Consider the following 20,515-nt stretch of genomic DNA (forward strand, 5'->3'; position numbering starts at 1 on the left):
TCTATTTGTTCTGACTCCAGCATTCAAAAACTGTTTTTCGTTTTCCTTCCCATGCAACTTTGTTTTTGCTAACGTAGCCAACCTATGCTGCTCCTTGCAATTAGCACGATGTCTCAATTTAACTCCAAATTGCTGGGTGAACCTAAATGAGTTTTGATACAAAATATGAACTTAAATCATAACAGAGAATGCCTTTCCTCAAGAATGAGAAATAGAACGTAAAGGTGAGCTTTAAAAACACCTGAAATGTAAGGATTTTAAAATAAGTTGAAACTTCTCTTATTATCAAAACACTCCTATCAATTAACTTTTACACAGGCCATCAAATTAAATATAATCACTATAAGATTTCAAGCAACTCAGAAGTTCACCAACAATCAAGGTAACAAACATTCTTCATGAAGAACCAAAAGTTTAGCAGGAGAGGGTAAGACTCTCATCTTTCATATTTTCGGGCCCAGTAATATACTCATTAGTCAACTTTAACATTTCTGTCTAACCTTATTCAGCCTCAAACCTTAATTCCGAAAGCCAAAATCCTTCTCCTTTTCTGTGTTCCGTGTCAATGTGGGTACTTTGGGAAATTTTATTTTTAAGAATAGTCAGCCACTTTCTTCTTTTTAAAGAAATGAGTGTGTGTGGGAGCATTAAAAATGCAGTTTTCCATTATGTTTGCCACAGGCAATATTTCTCAATTTGTGCAAGTCAAAAGAAAAGATAGGCTATTAGTTGTTAGCAGGGCCCAGTTTTTCCCCCTGTAGGTTTTCTATGCGGTTTAACACACAACACAAATTTATGCAAATTAGGCAGGTGAAGGCAGAATTAAGCATTAATATTCCTTTCACAATAAACGCTGAAAAAGTAAAGCCCATTTAAATACATGGTACTACTGGAAATGTCTCCTAGAATTTAATGAATCAATAAAATCCATTTTAAGTATAAGGGTGGAGGCTGGGGAACAGAACAAGTGGTGGAAATAGGATAGAGATTAACCAAAGCCATATGGACTTCTTGGAAAATGGTTACCAGACCTGTAGAAAAATTCTTTAAACAAAAGTAGGCGCCTCTTCTCAGGGAAGAATACCCCAGCAACAATGTGCAACTGGCCATCTGCTTCTTTTAAAAGCACCACAACACTTACTTATCATATTAAGAACAAAATCACCAGTTATGATGGGATACCTCTCACCATTCTACCTTATGAGATTTTAAAGTCACATGTTTTAATAACTTCCTTTTGGTCCCTGGTTTACCAAGCTTGGACCCTAAAAGCAACCACAGGAATTGGCTGCAGTGTGTCAAGACTTAAATCACTGGCAGGTTAAGGTCAAAGCCCCAGATGGGAATATTGGAAAGGAGGTTACTAAGTAAAGATGGAAACCTTAGAGAAATTAGAAATATCATGTAAATATTAGATACTTTGAGAAAGCTCTGGGGATGTTTCTTTTAAAAAACTAGAAAAGGAAGAGCGATGTGTTTCCCACAATATAACAAGGGTAGAAAAATTTCACAAGCTGAAACTTGGTTTTAACACCAGGGAACTATAACAGGGAATGAATAATTAGAGTAAAATTCAGGGCAAAGGACATAAAATAAATTCCAGCTGTGCAACTTCAGACAAAAGAGAAAATGGGAGGTACCACCCGTCCCACCCATTGCTCCTGCTCCCTAGTCTCTCTACCCCCTTAGGCAAAGTTCTCACTGCAAATGCTAATTGAAGTATTATTTAAATTGCAGCAGGTAAGTCTCAGTAAATCAATTACTTTTTCTTAGCAACCTCAAATAAATGGCTGATGATAAGTTTCTTTCCACTGATTTCTAGGAATAAACAAATAGGATATTGTAGACATTTATTTGAATTATGGGCAAACTTTCACTTGCTTTTTTTTTTTGGCAGCTGGCCCGTACAGGGTTACAAGCCCTTGACCACGGTATCACAAGGCTGTGTTCTAACCAACTGAGCTAAGCGGCCAGCCTGTCACTTGCTTTAAAAAGCTCAGTGACAACAAACCTGTTTCCACTTCTTACTGAAGAAGGGATTGATTTGTCCCATATACTACTTGTACTTTGAAATCTATTGCAGAATGAGTAAAAGATAACCTGGATTTTGGAGGTCTTATAATGTCTCCTATAAAAAGCATTTTAATTCAAAGGAAATTTTAAGGCTGTTTAAATAGATCTCAGATTCTGAATCTAGACTTTACCTCCTTTTTCAGTGATTTGAACGGAGAAATCTAATTCACATAGGCACAGAGAATAAGATAACAATCAGATATTTTAATTGTTAAAAAGAATCCCTAAACATGACAAAATACAGTTGTTGTTTTATAAGATTTTATACTATTGTTTTTAAATCGCTGAACATCTTTCTTTGAACAGTTAGAAAAAAATAGTTTGCTCTTATCAACTAGTGTTATAACTATTTAAGTGACTGTCCTAGGCCTTTAAGGTCAGATGGTTCTTTCTTGTTTGTGATGATTTGGGTGAACTGCTGTACCAGATAGGTATTATCTGACAAGAACAAAACCAAACCAAAAGACCAAACAACAAAAACAATCAGATAAGCAGAAATATTCACTTAGAAACACTCTTCAGTTGGAAGCCAAATAATAAAGGTAATAAGAACAAAAGGAAAAATTCCTAGAATCCCACAAGAGGAACTATTTACATGATTCCTTCTCCACAGGCTCCTTGTGCCACTGCGTGTAATATGCTGTCAGGGTGACTGTTAACCGGCAAGCAATGAAAACCACAAATCCCATTACTCATTTGTACTGTATTAACAGAAACAATGTCGTTATCATACAGCACTAATGTAGCATGACAGTAAATTACTAATAAATCAAGTTAATACAATTCAAAGAAGCTCCTAGAAAACAGTATTTCTTTGAGCCTTTCATAACCTCTTTCTTCCTTATCCTCCTTGGTGAGGGTCCTTGGAAGGGACATGGTTTAGTGGCTGAAGTGCATGCATAATGATGCTCTAAACTTTCTCCCTGGTTCACCCATTCTGACTTATTGGCAGCTTTGAGCCAGCTGCCTAAACTGCCTTTGCCTCAGTTTCCCCATGAGCCTCTCTTTCTCAACACAAATTTTAGAACTATTTTAGAGGGGCTGTAAAATTTTATGGTGTACTTGGAAACTCAGGTGACAGATCCCTACAGACCTAAAATATTATTTTGCTACTCTCCAGATTGATATCATCACCTCTGTGCTTATTGCTCCCTCTGCACAAGGATTTTCCTCAGCAAGGACCCAGCTGGGGACTTCTTAATTCTCTGGTTCTGAGTACAAGTATGTAGGAGGGGGAGGGGATCAGGTCTAAATAGAGAGGTGATAGAAAGTTATTCATGAGTTACAAGGAAAACCATGGGGACAGGTGTGATCCTTTCCAGCCTAAATTTTAAAAACTGAATTCTACCATAGTTTCATTTGATGGGAAGGATGGGGGGTGGGGATGGGGATGGGGTGGTGGTGATGATGAAGGTGTTTATGTGACGATGTGTGTGTACTGAGGCCGGAGTGAGTGTTTAGAGAATGAGAAAGGGCATTGCAGAATCCTGTTCCTTTTGAAAATTATGCTAAGATTCTGTGAGTTCTTTTTTCAATCCATTTTAGGAATGTGGGCATGCTACTAAATTAGAGGGACAGTAGACCAAAGACAGAATCCTGCAGAGAAGCAACCAGGCTGGACATTGAGACTGCCTTTGCTACGATAGCACTAAAGAAAAGCAGCCCAGAAGGAGATGCAGACACTGCTGCACGCCCTTGCCAGCCTATGGGTGTTGTGCTGCCCTATAGAAATGGTTCTTACTCCACTCTTCAGGACTCTTCTTCATAATATTTGGGTAAAGATCTATTTATGCAAGTCAATTATTTCTTTCGTTTTTCTTAACCAGTAGGCTGTGTTCTTCACCATGTGAATCATTTCTGGTATCTATTCATTTGGACTGCAGACTTCTAATGGAGCTGTAGAGGCCTGAACAAATTAATGTCCTCTTTTTGGAAGGCTAAATTTTACCAAAGAGGGAGTTGTTTAGGTACCAGGATGTACATTTTGTCTCACACCAAAAATGCTTTCCTTGATGAGGGATTTACATTGATAGAGTGAATAGAATCAAAGTCTATCCTAGGGGCTAAATTCTAGTTCACTCTGTCTCTGAGTAGGACCATCTCCAGTAAAGTTAATCGTTGTGCAGTCCCGTCCATCACCCCACAGCACAGCAGCCTGGGTCTTCCATAATCTGGCCCAACCTTGATTTCCTTCTTTATCTTTCCTAATCTTTTTCCTCCTTCAGTATGCATTCATAACTAGTCCCAACAATATTTCCTTCCAGAACCTCCTGGAAAGCCTGCCTTTCCTTTGCCTCTCAAAATCCCAGCTCCTTCCAGACGCTTGAGATATATCCCCATTTCTCCAACACAATAACCCTCTTCTGGGTCCTTATAGGAATCTGCTTCTGTCAGCATGTACCCCATTCTGTTTTGTTTTAGAGCTTATCTCAGCTACTGGAGTTGCCAGTTCCCCAAAGGCAGGGGCCATACCAGGTTCTTGGGTTCTCGGTTCTGGGGTGTCTATTGCTTTGTTCATAACAGGTGTTGAATAAAGATTTGAAGAATGAATATAGGGGTTAGAAAAAATTGATTTGCTGACCAAACCAACTCAGGATTAGAACAAAGAAAAAAAAAAGAAAGAAAGAAAGAAAGAAAAAAGATAGGGGTAGTGGTAAATGTCAAAGAAATTAAGAAAAAAAAATGTTTCTTTTCCTGGAAGACTCCTCTCCCTGCTCTGCTGGCTCCTTCTTACAGAATGATCTTGGAAACTGTGATCTAATAGTCAGCCAAAGCCATCATGACATGAAATTCAAGCAGGTATCTGTGTCTGTAAGAGTGTGTGGTACCAAGAAATAAGTAAATGAGAGGAAAGTAGGCATTTTTAGAGACAAAGATATGCAGAACCTAATCAAATGATATCTTGAGTTGGGGCTGCAGTGAACAGAAGGATAGAGGCAGGATGAGGCTAGAATCCAGGTGACCCTGGACTTCTCTAAGGAATGATAAAGAATGGCCCTGGGCAATCAGGATCACAGGTAAGGTTGAAATCACTCTGGCTAAAATCCTGTAGTCATTAAAAAGCCCTGGCAAGTTAAGACACCCCAGACATTACATGAGGATGAAACCCCAAAAATTATGCTGAGGGAAATAACTATCCTTTCACCACAGCAGAGTTTAAAAAGTATACGCATTTTTAAGAGAATCCATACCACAGAACTAACACTTTTTGCGTGTGTAAAAAAAACACAAAACATCTGTGAATGTGGAACTTTAGTACTTTTAAAGTATAGGACAACTTTGACCAATCTGAGCAACAGGTCAGACATGTAATTCTAATTTGAAGTATATAATGGAAAAATTGATTTAAACTTGTTACTAAGTAAAATCTTAGGTTTACATACAGTTTTAGAATATTTAAGAGAACTAAAGGTTCATCATATTTTTAAGTTTATTATAGTATAATGTTAAAAATTACTTAAGTACTTGGGAAGGTTATACATTCAGACACCTAATATATTTACAAAGTCCTCTTCCAATAAGAGGCCTAAGGCGATCTGTGAAAATGGTTCGCTATTTGCTTGACCCAGAAAACCCCACAAAATCATGCAAATCAAGAGGTTTAAATCTTCGTGTTCACTTTAAGAACACCTGTGAAAATGCCCAGGCCATCAAGGGTATGTGTATCCATAAAGCCACCAAGTATATGAAAGATGTCACCTTACAGGAGCAATGTGTACCATCTAGGCATTACAATGGTGGAGTTGGTATGTGTGCCCAGGCCAAACGGTGGGGCTGGACATAGGATCAGTGCCCCAAAAAAAGAGTGCTGAATTTTTGCCGCACATGCTTAAAAATGCAGAGAGTAATGCTGAACTTAAGGGTTTAGATGTAGATTCTCTGACCATTGAGCATAAGTACCCGAGAGGCCACTGTACTTACAGAGCTCATGATTGGATTCACCCGCACATGAGTTCCCCCTGCCACATCGAGATGATCCTTGCTGAAAAGGAACAAATTGTTCCTGAACCAGAAGAGGAGGTTGCAAAGAAGAAAAAGATATTCCAGAAGAAACTGAAGAAACAAAAACATATGGCTTGAGAATAAATTCAGCCAAAAATAAATGCAAATAAAAGTGAAAAATAAAAATAGCAAAATATTTACAAAGGATAGAGAATATATTAAATCTTTAAGAACAATTAAAAATGGTTAGAGGGCTGGCTGGTTAGCTCAGTTGGTTAGAGTGCAGTGTTGATAACACCAAGGTCAGCGACTTGGATCCCCATATCTGCCAGCCGCCACTCCTTGCCTCCAAATAAATAAATACATACATACATACATAAAAATAGGGTTTAAAAAAATGGTTGAAAGAGTTCAATCAATTTTGTAAATGGAACCAAATATACAGAATAAGCTAATTTGAGTAGGCTAAATTTGAAATTTTTAGGAAGAATTAATTTTAAAAAATTTGTAACTTCAAATATCTAATTTTAAATCAGAAGTAAACCTCCAAATAATCTTTCCTATGGACAAAAACCACCCTTCTGTGCACCAAAAAATAATCTTAATACTTCCTTTCAGGTCATGGCTCAAATGCTGCCTCCTCAGAGGCAGCTTCTGTGGTCACCCAGCCAAAAAACTGTCTCCATATTCTCTGTCATCCCATCCAATTCCCTATAGATGCTAGTATAATCGGCAGTTATAGATTTGTTTGTTTTCTAGTTTATTGTCTACTTCCTGGTTAAGCTGTAAACTCTAGAAGCAGAAGCCATTTTTTAATACATTACAATGTTTCCAAAATCTAACATAGTGTTTGGCACAAAGTAGGCACCCAAAAAATATTTTGGAAGGAATGAATAAATGAGTTAACTGAAAGCTGACTAAGCCAGAAGTATCCAGGTCCCTGTATTATAAAAAATAAGCAAAGGTACCAAGGTGTACTAGAAACCTGAGATCTTCACAGATTGATTTGCAGTGTTTTTCACTCTCCGTGAATATTACTTTTCATATTTCCTCTTGCAAATGCGCAGAGCAATCTGATGGATAGCTAGATGAAAGCTTCACTCACTTTATTGCTGCTGCAAACTTTGTGAGATTTGTTTATTATTTGGTTTGTCAGAAACCCTAGTTTAGCAAGCAGATAATGCACAGATGGATGAATAATAAAAGATTGATAAATTACAATTATAACTTTAACATTAAGTGTACTAACTAAATAAACGGTGTATTTTCCAGTATTTGAAAAGTCTGCAAAATGAAGAAAAGGATAACTGTCCTTCGACACGTTTCTATTCCTTAAGAAATCTGTCAACCTAACATATAAAAGCAAGCATTCTATCCATTAGTCATGATATTAATACCAGTGTGCTATTTAAATTTTAAGGAATCATTTATATTTCTATGTTGACTCTACATGTCATATACATAGGAGGATTTATTGTATTCCTTGGCATTTTGGAGAGAAATTGATTCTATTTTTCCTGTGCTTGGTAGAAAAAAAGTCTTGGGTCAACTTCTTTTTTTAGTCTAAGAGGTCTCAGTTGAAATTGGCTTTGAAGTTTGCTAATTACAAAACTCAACAGGGGTTTCCTTATTTGGTGTAACTCATATTTCTATTCATTAACCCCAGTTTTAAAAAGATTAAAAAGTCTGAATAGAAACATCTTAAAAGTTTGAAGAACAGCCTGTCTCCTGTGATACCTTTAGATACTTCAAGTACAAACTTCCCCCATTAGCTAATCACTAATCTGTGGTTGCAGGAAGGAAAGGTAAGACGCATACATTTTGAACTTCCTAACTACACAGTGCTGCAGAAGATGAGAAATTGGTAAAATTTTTTTCCTTCTATATATGGGGAAAATTTATGTCAACCTGAGTTACAAGGAAATCGGGATTCTGAAGGGCAATCCTGCTAGCTGCTTTTCGCGGGGCCGAGCCCCTGGGTTCAGATGCTTTCATTCCGGTGAAAAGATCATTACTAGGCGGCTCCGGGGAAGTGGGCCCTCCTGTAAGTGCGCTCCTTTGTTATGAATATGGAACAGATGGAGCCAAATCTATCTGCTCTGTAGGAACAAAAACACTTACAACCCAGCTCTCTCTATTAAAGACTCTACTTAGCTCCTTTATACCATCGGCTTTCTGTGCACTGCTGTGAGGTTTTGACTTTATAGAAAAAGGCACTTCATAAAAGCAACAGTTCTTACTCTTAAACCAAAGTAGCGTAAGAACTAAAGAAGACGAATACATGGTTTCACCCACAGGACTCCTTGGAGATATGCAGATATTGTGTGTGTGTGTGTGTGTGTGTGTGTGTGTGTGTGTGTGTGTGTGTGTGTGTGTGTGTGTAAGAGGAACACTATATTCAATTCTGGTAAATGTCTGCATTAAAACAACATGAAAATATAGAGGAGAGTGATGAAGATGTCATGTTTCTCATTATAAGGATGGCATCTAATTGCTCTAGCATAATAAAATGCCAAGATTTAATTTTGTATATATGTCTGTAAGGCTAGTGAGGGCTGTCTGGAACAAAAAATATGACTATGCATAACAAAATCATGTGGGCAAATATAATTAGTAATTAGGACGATACCAAAAATCAAAGGCTATATGATGCTTCTTCACTATGAAAAATAGTAATAATTACTTTCAGCATCGTGCCAATTTGCTTTTGTAATCTGAAAGATGTAAACACTGCAGGTAAAATCAGTGCATGCACTTATTTATCATGCTGCTGAAATCCAAAGGCCATCCCTACAATGTGCTGTTGCCAAAGTAGGTGTGCTGGCAGAGAGCTAGGTAGGTTTCATGGGCTGCCTGGTGTGGATGCACAACTGTATATACACCTCCCATTGATAGCAACAAGGGTAAGGAGTGTCTGCCTTATTTCATTACGTTTATTATACTGATACATTTAAAGTCTGGCTGCTTCTTCGGAGATAATTGAAAAAAGAAATTCTGTGGCAGGATGCTCTGATTCTGACTAAATCAAGTCTCCGGGCAAATTTCCTCCTGCCAGTGGAAGCACAGCTTGCCTGAAGTCGTAACCTTTGTTGGAGGAAAGGAGCTGGCCTTGAAGCAGATCATGAAGCAGATGTTTTATGCCAAATCAGAGTCTGGGGATACGTAGGCTACTGCAAATAAAACTCTTCTTCTGTCTGTTCAATCATTTCAATTCCCTGCAGTGTGAAATATGAACTTGCCAACAAATGGCCAGCGTGCTGTGCCTCGCAGCAGGGGGGGAAAGTGCCACAGCTGTGCCAGAGACTGAAAAACTCAAGATGCGCATGACATGTTCATTAGTTCCCCTGTACAGCCAGGGTCTGAACCAGGCCAGTCTCCAGAACCATCCACAGGGAAGCAGAAGGAGTATTTACGACACCCAAAAGAGTTAAAGACACAATTTCCACCAAAATGAGATGAACAACTTGCAGGGATCTCTTTGATGACCCCAGAAGGTTAGTCTTTAAAACAAGAAACCAAAGAGCAGATCCTCTCTGGACAGGAATAGACAGAAAAAATTATGTCTGCCAGTGATTACAACTTTTTTTCTGACTTTATTAGCAGCTTGTTCTGTGAGCAATAAAAAATAAAATAATGAAATATACTGTCAGTCTCAAAGCATCTAGGAGAGACTGAAATGGCCCAGTAAAAGAACTCAGATGTCTCTTCTCTTCATCAGAAAGGTGGATATGTGGAAACTGCCTGTCTCACCTGTTGTAAGCAAATGTTACATGAGTTCCTTCAAGTGTACTGGCCTTCTAGTTTATTCCACATACAGTTTCACAATAATAAAATAGCTAACTTATTTAAATTAAAGACAAGTAAAATTAGACTAACAAGTTTCATTTTGAGGTCCTTTCCAGCATATTGAACATACATATTCACACATACTCTGATAGCTGTAATCTTAGATTATAAATATCCCATATTCAGTTCTATTATGAGATTTTTTCAAAGGTTATTCACATGCTTTCGAGTGCCACATTCTTTCAAGTTTTAATCATGAGCTCCCTAAATAGAAGTCATTTGCATCTGTAAACATTCCCTTGCAGTAGTATTTAGCAGTATGTTCTCTTTGTGAAGAACTATTTTAAAAGGAAAATAAACCTTAATATGGAACAACAATCAAGCATGAGCATAAAAAGGTAAATTAGAGGCTAGAGAAACCCTGTAACCCCTTTATGTAATTTCTGAAAAATGTTTGAAATTTCTTAATCTCAAAATAGTCCAGAATCATATAGTTTATTCTGGCTGATGGATTATAGGAATACTAGTTATATAATCCAGCTCATGACCTAAATCATAAGGACATTTTCAAGAAATGAAATGAATTTGAAATAATTTATTATTCTGAAATGAGGCCAAATAAGTACACATGGTTCAAGCTCGAAATGATAGACCATTATCACAACTAATGGCAAGTTCTCATTAGCTTAGCATTTCTAAATCAATGTTGTAGTCAATAAATCTGTCGCAGAATGGTTACAAATGATTGTTTTAAGGAATTAATAACAAGACATTTTTATTTTGGGATTCTTTTGGCACAATTACTCTAGAATATTATTTCTTCATAATTTTTTTTCTTCTCTATTTAACTTGACCAAATACAAATTACAAACATGAAATTATTTCTTAATTGATATGGAGCTTAGTGGGAGGGAACTTCATCTCTGGATGCACAATACTAATAATATTTTTATAATAGCTATCATTTACCTACTATTTCTATGCACCAGGCACTGTGCCAGATTTGTTAAATTTAATCCTCAGTACAGTTCTTTGAGGCAGGTATTATTATCTTCCTATCAGAGACTAGGAAACCGAGGATTAGAGAGGATAAGTAGTTAGCCATTGTCATATATAGCTAGTATATGGCAGAATGGATATTCAGTTCCAAGTCTTTCTGATGCCAAAACTCTACCACTTGCATTTATAGTATAAATCATACTTTTCTTTGTGACTGTCCTATTTTAAATATTTGTTTCATAATTTCCCAGAACCTCTTAAAAGTCTTTCCAAAAAAAGTATGGAGGTAGGTTAAAACTTGGTAGAACTTGACTATGTAATCTTAAGCATTTGCGATAGTTTTCAGTAGGAAAACCATGTGAAGGTTTTGCTTGCAGAGACATGCCCTATGCATATTTCCTAATCAGGTGCATGTCAAGAAAAAGCCCTTTTCGTATTACATTACACTAACTGATGTACTTCTAAGTACCCATATGCACCATGGCAGGAGGAAATAAGAAACAAAACACAGTCATCCAATGTTCCAAAAGAAAATCGGGAAAACTGGCAGTGTCCTTAGAGCACACGCCCCCTTGAGAGGAGAGATTCCCAGCCTGGCCTTGCTGTCTCTGACCTCACGGCATATTTATTTCTTGAGATTTGAGCAGCTCTTCCTGCTCCTACCCCTGTGGTACCTGGCTGGAAGGAAAAGCAAATCTGCTGACAACACTGTGGCACACGAACTAAAAGTAACACGCAAAGCAGAAATACCTCTTACCCAAACCCAACCGAGTGCTGTTGGGGGTAGGGGCCAGCTGAGCCCAAACCCACCTACCTATTTACATATAAACAGAGCCAAAAGCCTTTCCTGATGCCTCAGAAAGATAACAGATAACAGATGCAGCAGATTCACTAATTTTTACCTTAAATTCAATAAGGATACGGTATTTTTTTGGTTTTGTTTCTGTTTTTTGATGGCTGGTGGTACAGGGATTCCAGCACTTGACCTTGGTGATATGACACCATGCTCCAGTCAACTGAGCTAATGGGCCAGCCCAAGGATATGACTATTGATAAAGGTGCACCAAGTGTGACTTTATATCTATCTTTTTCTCCTGCAATGTAGGTATTTGATCAACGAATGTCCTATTCAATGACACATGTGACATTTTTCTGCACCATCTATTCTCTAAATACTCTTCCTTTTAATTAACAGAATCCACAGGATCTCATCCATTCAGAGAAACAAAGGATTCTCCTCTACTCCAGACAAATGAACAACAGTCCAGAGTGATCTTGGTAGAATCTAAGCCAGATCATGTGGCTTCTCTGTTCAAAACCCTCCCATCTGACTCAGAGTGAAATGTCAGATCCTTACCATTGCCTATGATGACCCCCCCATTGCACACATCTGTATATATTTTCACACCCTGCACACTTTTACAGAGCACTTCTCCCTTTCTCCCACGCTCCAGCCATGCAGGCCTCCCTACTACTCCTGAGAGTGCTACACGCACACAATCGCCTCAGGACCCTGGTGCTTTTCTGTTCCCTCTGCCTGGAAAATCTCTTGCCAGATACACACATGGATTGCTTCTTCATTTCTGTTAGGTCCCTCCTCCACTCTTAACTATTAAAAAGGCCTTTCCTGGCCACGTTATATAAGAAATTATATAAATAAAATAGTAATTTCCCCACCTTCACATTCTCTATTCTCCTTACTCTTCTTTATTTTTTCATCATAACACTTAATCACCTTCCTGACATATTCCATATTTATTTATTAGCTTGTTCATCCCCTTCCCCACCTCCTGTCCCCAGCAGAGTGTAAGTTCTATTAAAGCAAGGCCTTTACCTAATTTTTTCTCTGTTGTATTCACTAAGTCTAAAATACTCTCTGGCTAGCAGTATGCACTCAATAATACCTGTTGAATGAAGTAAGGAAGGGAGGAAAAAATAAATGAATGAAACACAAGGTCACCCCAAGAACAACGCTTGCTTGCTCACTGATCTGCTATAAATGTCCACAAAATCACAAATTTGGAGTAGAAAAAGTAAAATAAAAAATCCAATCACTAAGTAGACATATGAGTTCAAGTGCAATGTGAGTCCTTAAGTCTGCTATAAATATGAATAAGTGGCTTATTTTTCAAGACAGAGTGGCGTTTTTCTTCACATTCAGTTAAGATGCACCAAAACATATTCGTACAAAGCAAAATGACTTTAAAGAACCTTTGAAAAAACATCTACTAACAAGCTGGTGGTTGTTTTCAAAGCATTCCCGTGAAGCAAGAAAGAAGATAATGGCAAAATATCAACCACGTATCAAGACCAAGAAGAAGCTTAATTTTTCTTGGTGGCCTTTGCTTGAAGTAATGCTGAGTATCAGCAGCAGACCTGATTAGCCTGAAAATACATAAAGGAGTGACAGGGACCTGGAGGAGAATCTCTTCATCACCAACATCAATATCTAAACAATAAGCACTTTTGCATCCTCAGACCAACCTGAAAGCTTAAATCACTAAATCACAAAAGTCAAGTTTGTAAACTTTGCGGACCATCTAGTTCTGTCTCCTTATTTTGCAAGTTTAAGAAACAGCTTCACTATTTCAGAGAAGCCAAATAGCTCATCAAAGTTCATCCTACTCAGCAGGATACTGAACAGGCAGATGTGGCCCAGGGACATTTATCAACAAGGAGAAGTGTTCCCTCAAACTACCTGGGACAGAATTAGAGCAAAGAAATCATTCCTGAAGCTCCTCTTCAATACTAACAACCAAATTATTAGAAATTAAGTGTTTAATGAATTTATATTATAGCCAGTTCTACTAAAATTTATGAAATAGTTTAGTTGAACTTTTGATTTGCTGAATATATTCTTTAGAGTGCATGTAAAAGCAATGTGTATAATACATTTATGTCCTTTTATAGAAAAGAGTATAATTTTACTATTTTACATGACTGTGGAAAGTTATGGCTACTGCATCTTTGCCTCTGACACAGGGATGGTCATAGTCATGATTTATCTTTCCTCAAAAAATATGGTCAGAGAAACAGTCTCAATTAAGATATTACTCCTGAAGGAAAATGGGAGGCACTTTACAACTCTCTGCTTTATGATTCTATTTCCAGAAAGCGCAGGAGTGAAAAGTGGGAGCTGTCTGTGATACTAATTTGAAAAACTAATGAAGTTATAGAACTGTTATTTCTCATAATTAGCTACAAGCCCCTATTCTCTGCAGAGTATAATGCTGCATCTATACATGTATGACTTCAGCCAAGGCCAGAGCTACCACCTGCCCTCAGCAAAACAACACACACACCACCGCCGCCACCATCACAACTCTCACAACCACCATTCCCAGCACCACCACCACTGCTGCCACTATGTTACTATGGAAGAGGTTTATAAAATTTTTATTTCAATTCTCAGGCATCAAGAATTTCATCCCATTCTCAAAGAAATGTTCTCACTTACCCACAGCTATCTTTTCAAAATTTTCAACTACTTTTGCTCCTTACAACCAATTTGATCCTGAAAAGTATATGTAAACTGGATTTTTAGAATTCAAATCATTTTTTAAAATGCTCTAGGGCGACTGAAAAAAATTCCATTTTTGTAAATGGAATGATCACTCTGCAATTTATCTTTTATGAAATCCTAATTTTCATATGTCATGCTTGTTTAAAATGATATAGACCTGTTCAGTTTTCCTCAAGGGGACAAAACCAACATTAATTATTTCTTTCTGCCCCATTTCAGTTGAAAACTTCCTCTAGAATAGTAAACAGAATTTTAAAAATACTTAGCCGCATGTACCTTGTCATTCTCTTTATATCTGCACATATCAAAAATTCCAGAATGCAAGAATCCTCCTGGCAAAGCCTTGGTGGGCTCTAACTCCTGCCCCAGTGCAGAGTGAGAGAGCCCCGAATCCCCTGGACTGTCACATAAATAGACCATCACATCCTTTATTGATTCCTCCTTGCCTTCTTTGTGCCACTATGTTTACAACAAGAAAGAAGAGATATGCAGTCCCTGCCCTCAGGACCTCCCATTTTAAAGAGTAAGATACAAAACTGAGATTGTCATCATTGTTCTGAAGGAAGAAGCAAGGGGCTCAATATACAGGAGGAGGTGTGGTATGGGATGGGATGGGTCCTTTGGTCCTTTGGTTCATCGACTTTGAATCAAAGGACCTAGTCCAAGGTGCTACATTCCACGTCAAGCTTGAGCACAAGACATTAAAAGCTTCTAAGGAGACAGATTCAATAGGGCCTTTTGGTAATCTGGATACACTTGCTAATCTGAAAGGAGTACCACACACAAGACAGTCCAAAAAGCATCCGCTGAACACCTATACCATGTTCACTGTAAGAAATAAGCTCATAAAGACAAGACTATACCTCATCTTTTGTCTTTGGATTACCTGTGCTATATAGGAAATTCCCTGTACAGCTGCATCCTACAGTACCTTCAGAACATGTCAAGATTTTGGAAATCTTTGGGAACCAGCAGTCAGATCCTAAGCACTGAAAGCACTAAGGGCACTCACTCCCCAGCATGGGGCTTGTGGGAGATCAATAGGACTTGTGAGCATGCAGCTGGCACAATGTCATGGTGCAACTGTGTAGGCAGCATGATGCCTTCTATAGAGCAATGAGATACCAGATGAAAATCTATTATGTATCACTAGGGAGTGCAAAGCTTGCTAGTTATTCATTGCAAAAATAGAATTATCAATATCCAGAATTAACTTTGAAGGCGTATTAGTGAGTACTTCTCCTCCTGTAGCCCCCAGCTTAGTCATTCCTGAGATATTACTTAATATTTCATCAAAGAATGTAAGATGAACTTGAAAACAGGTTTATAAGTAAAATTACTTGGGTGGGGTAACTAGTCCTTGAAGCCAGCTATTGAAATGGTCCACTAAAGTGGGATGAAGTTCAATAAAAACTATTTAAAAAATGCTATGAGTCAAAAGCATAAAGCCTATCACACACACAGAAGAACAGCAGACTAGGTGCAGGTGTATTGGGAAAAACAAAACCCACAGCAGACTACAAACTGAATGTGCATCATACTGTGTCCTTATCAGATCGAATCCAGGTTTTGTTTTCATGTTTTGGATCTACATTTAAAACATGCCTTCAGAAAAGTGACAAAAGTTATTTAAAAGACTTAAAACAGCTCTTGTAGGGACAGTCAGAAGAATTTAAGTAGCATAATTCTCTACTGGAATATAAGTCTCTGAAGGAAGAAAGAACTAGTCTGTATTTGTTGCTCATCTCAAAAAAGGACTGGACACAAGGATGTGGGTTTAACTATACAGAATATCTGGTTACACTGACAAGATAAAAAAGACTAAATGATGAATGAATGGTTTTCAAGTGGATTTCACATTTTTCATGATTAGTAGAAGTATACACTCAGTATACTTTACACCCTAATGAGATTTTATTAAAAAGTCTAACTTAGTCTCATGCAAATGAGGTCCCTCAAGATGCTCCATGAAAAAAAGGTAGTGAGATCTAGCAGGTTTGGTGAACACTGCATATTGCAGCACTGTCTTTGGAGAGTTAAAATGCACAGTATCATATTTAAGGCCCCAAAAAGTCTTGCAGAAAAAACAAACAAACAAAAAAAACTTTAATTTTAATTTTAACAGAACTTCCTAAACTTAAATTTGACTTCAGAAATTATAATATCTTAATAATTTTATTGCTCCTTGGAACTACCTTGGGATCCCCAGTTTGGCCCAAACCCCTTTCACATTTGAAGAAACAGACTTGGTTAAATGACTGATCTGAGATCTGACTGGAGTTGGGCAGAGGGAGAAAAGGGACTTAACCCAGGCCACTGACTGCATTTCTCATATTCTGTTGATGTCAAAGAAAGAACGCCAGAAATTAAAAAACAGGATGTTTTCCATTTTTGGACTGGAGTCTTTGCTTTTTCATATTATCTCCATTAAAAGAAAGAAAAGCAATTATATGCGAGAGAAATCTTAACTGAAAAATGGGCCACACTCTTTAATTTGTTGACCAAAGTTAAGTCTCTAAAAGAACTAGACGAAGATAAAATACTGTTGTATAATAAACTAGAAATATAAATGGCAAATTGATGCTCTGCCCCTGTTGCACTTAAAGGATTTATTATATAGATTTTCTTTTTGTCTTGAACCATTCCACATATGCTACACTACTATTCACCAATGAAATACACACTTGTTTTGGCCAGTGGTTGTTTTTGCCTAGTCAGCAACAAAACAAACCAAAAAGAACAACTTTGAAAAACTCCTCTTTCCTTATTCCGTGCAGTCTGGGTGTGGCTGTGTGTCAATCAAGGTACTGTTTATTCTTCCCAGAGGATGGGCATATATGCCAATCAAATTCCTTCTCCCAGGAACTTGCATCTTGAGTAGAATGTCACAAGGAATGGAGAATATTAGAGCTGGGAAAATCAAACATCTGTGTCTTGATGAGACTATCAACTTTTTTCTATGTTCTAGGTCCCCAGCACTGCCCTGGCTCCTGTCCACCCTGAGGTCTTCATTTAAAAGAATCAACCTCTTTATAGGGAAAAATTCCTCTTTCTTTTGTTTAAATTAGCTAGAACTGATAAATACTGTTTCCAAGGGGAGAACCTTAATGAGTATAACACTCATCAGTGGTGTACTTTGCAACTGGATGGGCATTATTAAATGTTCATAATTATTATCGGGGACACACATTTGGCAATGAATTATTCCAGAGACCGGACACTAAACTGAAAAGCAGTATTAAAGTAACTTAGGTGTGATGGGTAAAAACTTACTTAGCTCCTAAAATACCAGGATTACATAGGCATTTTGCTTATTTTATATACAAACAAAGCTTAGCAAAATTTGAAAATATGGGTTGAGTAATACCAACCTTGGGTGGCTTATTGATTAACCTGTTTCTGATGGTAGAAAGAAATATCCTATCTTATGTCTTCATAGTATAATTTTATCAGTGAAGTGACACACCATGCTTTTCAATGACTCCTCGAACCGAAGTGGAATGTACAGTAAAATACAGATTTCCTCAAATGAATTGCTAAACCCATTCATCTTTATCTAAGGACCCATAATAAGAGTTTGCTCTCAGTAGCAGGTGGGGGAGGAAGAGAAAACGTCTTCCAGAAAGCACTTTGGCAGTCAATCTGGTTGATAATAAAACTTGATGAAACATCTGTGATTAATATTAATTCTAATTCTCTCTTTAATGGATAATTGTGAAAAAGATAATTTATCCCATTTCATTTAGACTACAGCTGAGTTTTTCAATTTAGGAAAAGAATATTTCTCCATGTTTCTCAGGTATGCTCCTCTGTGGGGAAAAAAACAGGTGCATAAAACCTGCCAACAGTAAAGCAATTTTGTAGTTAGCCCTTGAAAATATTTTGTACGCATTCAACTGACCACTGCAGACTTGGATGGGACCCAAAGAGTGGTTCTCTAAGTGACTGGACTGATATTTCTTCATCTTTACTATTGTAGAACATTCTAAATGAACCACAGTGAACTGAATTAATACCTTTTGAACTAAATTAATATATTTTGGTATATTTGATTCTGCAAAGATTGTGAGAAAAATGCCCTTGTGAGTAAATGACAGTGAGCTATTTCTGACCACCAGTGTATTTCAAACTAGTTGATGATAAGAACCATTTTTGACACATGCAAATGTATAATTTAAAATACCCATAAAAATGTGTCATGGAAGCTACCATTAATTTTGACAGGCAATAGGAAAGTAACTAATTGCCTTTCAAATATCAATATTAAGAATACCATTTATTAAATTACCACTTCAACTCATTTACATACGGAAAACTCGAGGTGTGGGTTGAAGAATCCTGCCCAACTTCACACACTTAACGAGTGGTGGAGTCAAGACTCAGATCTCCTCATTCTCATCTCTTCTGTTTTTCTAAACTTAATAGTGTTTTAGAAAGGAATGTATGAAATAATGAGCTTATCGTTCTAGGAATCGGAGCTTATTATATGGTTAAAAAATGACTGTTGTCTAACCTAATCTATAAGTGGTAAATAGTGATTAAGTGCACATCACTGCTGACCTTTAATCATAACCAAATCATCGCTCCATTTAGAATACTCCTTTTTCAACAGACTCTAACTGACATCAGGGAGAGGAAAACAAACTGACAAGTACAAAAGGTCACAGACAATAGGCACTGACTTCTTCAATGCACCTTCCCCAAACCTCATGTTGAATAAATAGAATATTGCAGGAACTATTCACTATTCTTTCCTTTCTCCCAGGTCCACATTTTCCTTCTAAATTGTTGGTCCAAAATGAATGTGTCTTATCACTTGATATCTTGCCTGTTTTCTCTCTATTTTTATATGGCTTTCTGATTCTTATCCTCACTAACACAGCTTATCACTCTGCAAAAGGAATTCATTTTGTAACAAAATTTTCTTTAAAAAATGGTACAAGGAATACGAAACCCTGAAAGGGTTACATGGTTCTTGTTTGCAGCAGCCAGGTCAAATTGTATCTTATTTATGGAGGAAGCAAATGAGATGGTTTGCTAGGTAAGGCAGAAGGAAAGATTTATTATGATTACTGTGAACAGACGGATCCCAGAACCTTAGACTTTATCTTGTCTTAGTCTCTCCCTAACCAGAGTTCCCTGGAGCATACCAACATTCACATAACAAAGACGGCCTTTTCTCAAGACTGATGCAGCTGTGGACAAGGCCCTTCCATTCAATCAAATCCTCCAGTACCCATTTCTTCCATGTCTTGAATTCAGACTTATCCACTCCCACTTTAAGCCAATGTTTCCAAGGTGTGGAACAACCATCTGCAGGAAAAACAGCTGGAGAGCTTACTGAACATGAATCCCTACACTGCAACCTCATAATATTCAATGAATCAGACTTTCTAGAATTAGGTTCCTAGAACCTGCAGTGATCCCTGTAGTTGGATCACTAAAGTTGGGATAGTGTCCTAAACTCTGAGACCTGCATTCCACTTTGCCTTTCAAATTAATACTCTACTACATCTGTAATCCCTTCCTCCTGGAACAATCTTCTCTCTGTCTCTCCTCTCTCCTTCTCCCTCATGGAAAGTGCTAATCTTGTAATTCACTTTATTTACCTTTTTGCTATTATTTTCATTGATTTATTTTTTCCACATTGGACTGTGAGCTCCTGGAGGACAAAGACTACATCGAGTACTTTCTATTGTTGCTCTATAGTGTCTGCTACATTGGTCTGCTGGGTAAACAAAGCTCAGTAAGTATTGACTCCTTGACTAATGAGAGTGTAATATATCAAACTGAAGTGTGTTCTTCTATAGCCGCTGTAGATTTTCCACAAATATAGTGATGCACAAGTACCAACGGCCCTAAGTAGAGTTTAATAAATGGATTTATATAACATTTTGAATATAAATATTTTAGGATAGTTGCAATAAATCTTCTAAAATGTACTTTAGTAATAAACTAACACATAATATCAAAAGGTCAGAAATTCTTCTATTTGATTAAACTAATAATCCAGCAAATGTTATTGATTTAGCAATTCCACTTAATACAAACATCATAAAAGCCTATAAAAAATTAAAACTCTACAGCTATAGCAAAGGAGCTGAAGGCAATATAAAAACAGCAGAAACTCAAGTAAAGGGTATCAGTCTCTCTGAGATTAGAATAATTTCTTCTTAAGTACCAGTACTATTT

General features: G+C 37.3%; 1 protein-coding gene and 1 pseudogene across 3 annotated transcripts in view; one reads left to right on the plus strand and one right to left on the minus strand.

The window, feature by feature from the left end:
• Positions 1 to 20,515, minus strand: part of EFNA5 (ephrin A5) — a 284,450-nt gene that overhangs the window by 11,888 nt on the left and 252,047 nt on the right. The window lies entirely within an intron of this gene.
• LOC134369414 (large ribosomal subunit protein uL22-like) lies at positions 5,618 to 6,153 on the plus strand (annotated as a pseudogene).

This window comes from Cynocephalus volans, chromosome 2 (assembly GCF_027409185.1).
Source record: "Cynocephalus volans isolate mCynVol1 chromosome 2, mCynVol1.pri, whole genome shotgun sequence".
Taxonomy (NCBI): Eukaryota; Metazoa; Chordata; class Mammalia; order Dermoptera; family Cynocephalidae; genus Cynocephalus; species Cynocephalus volans.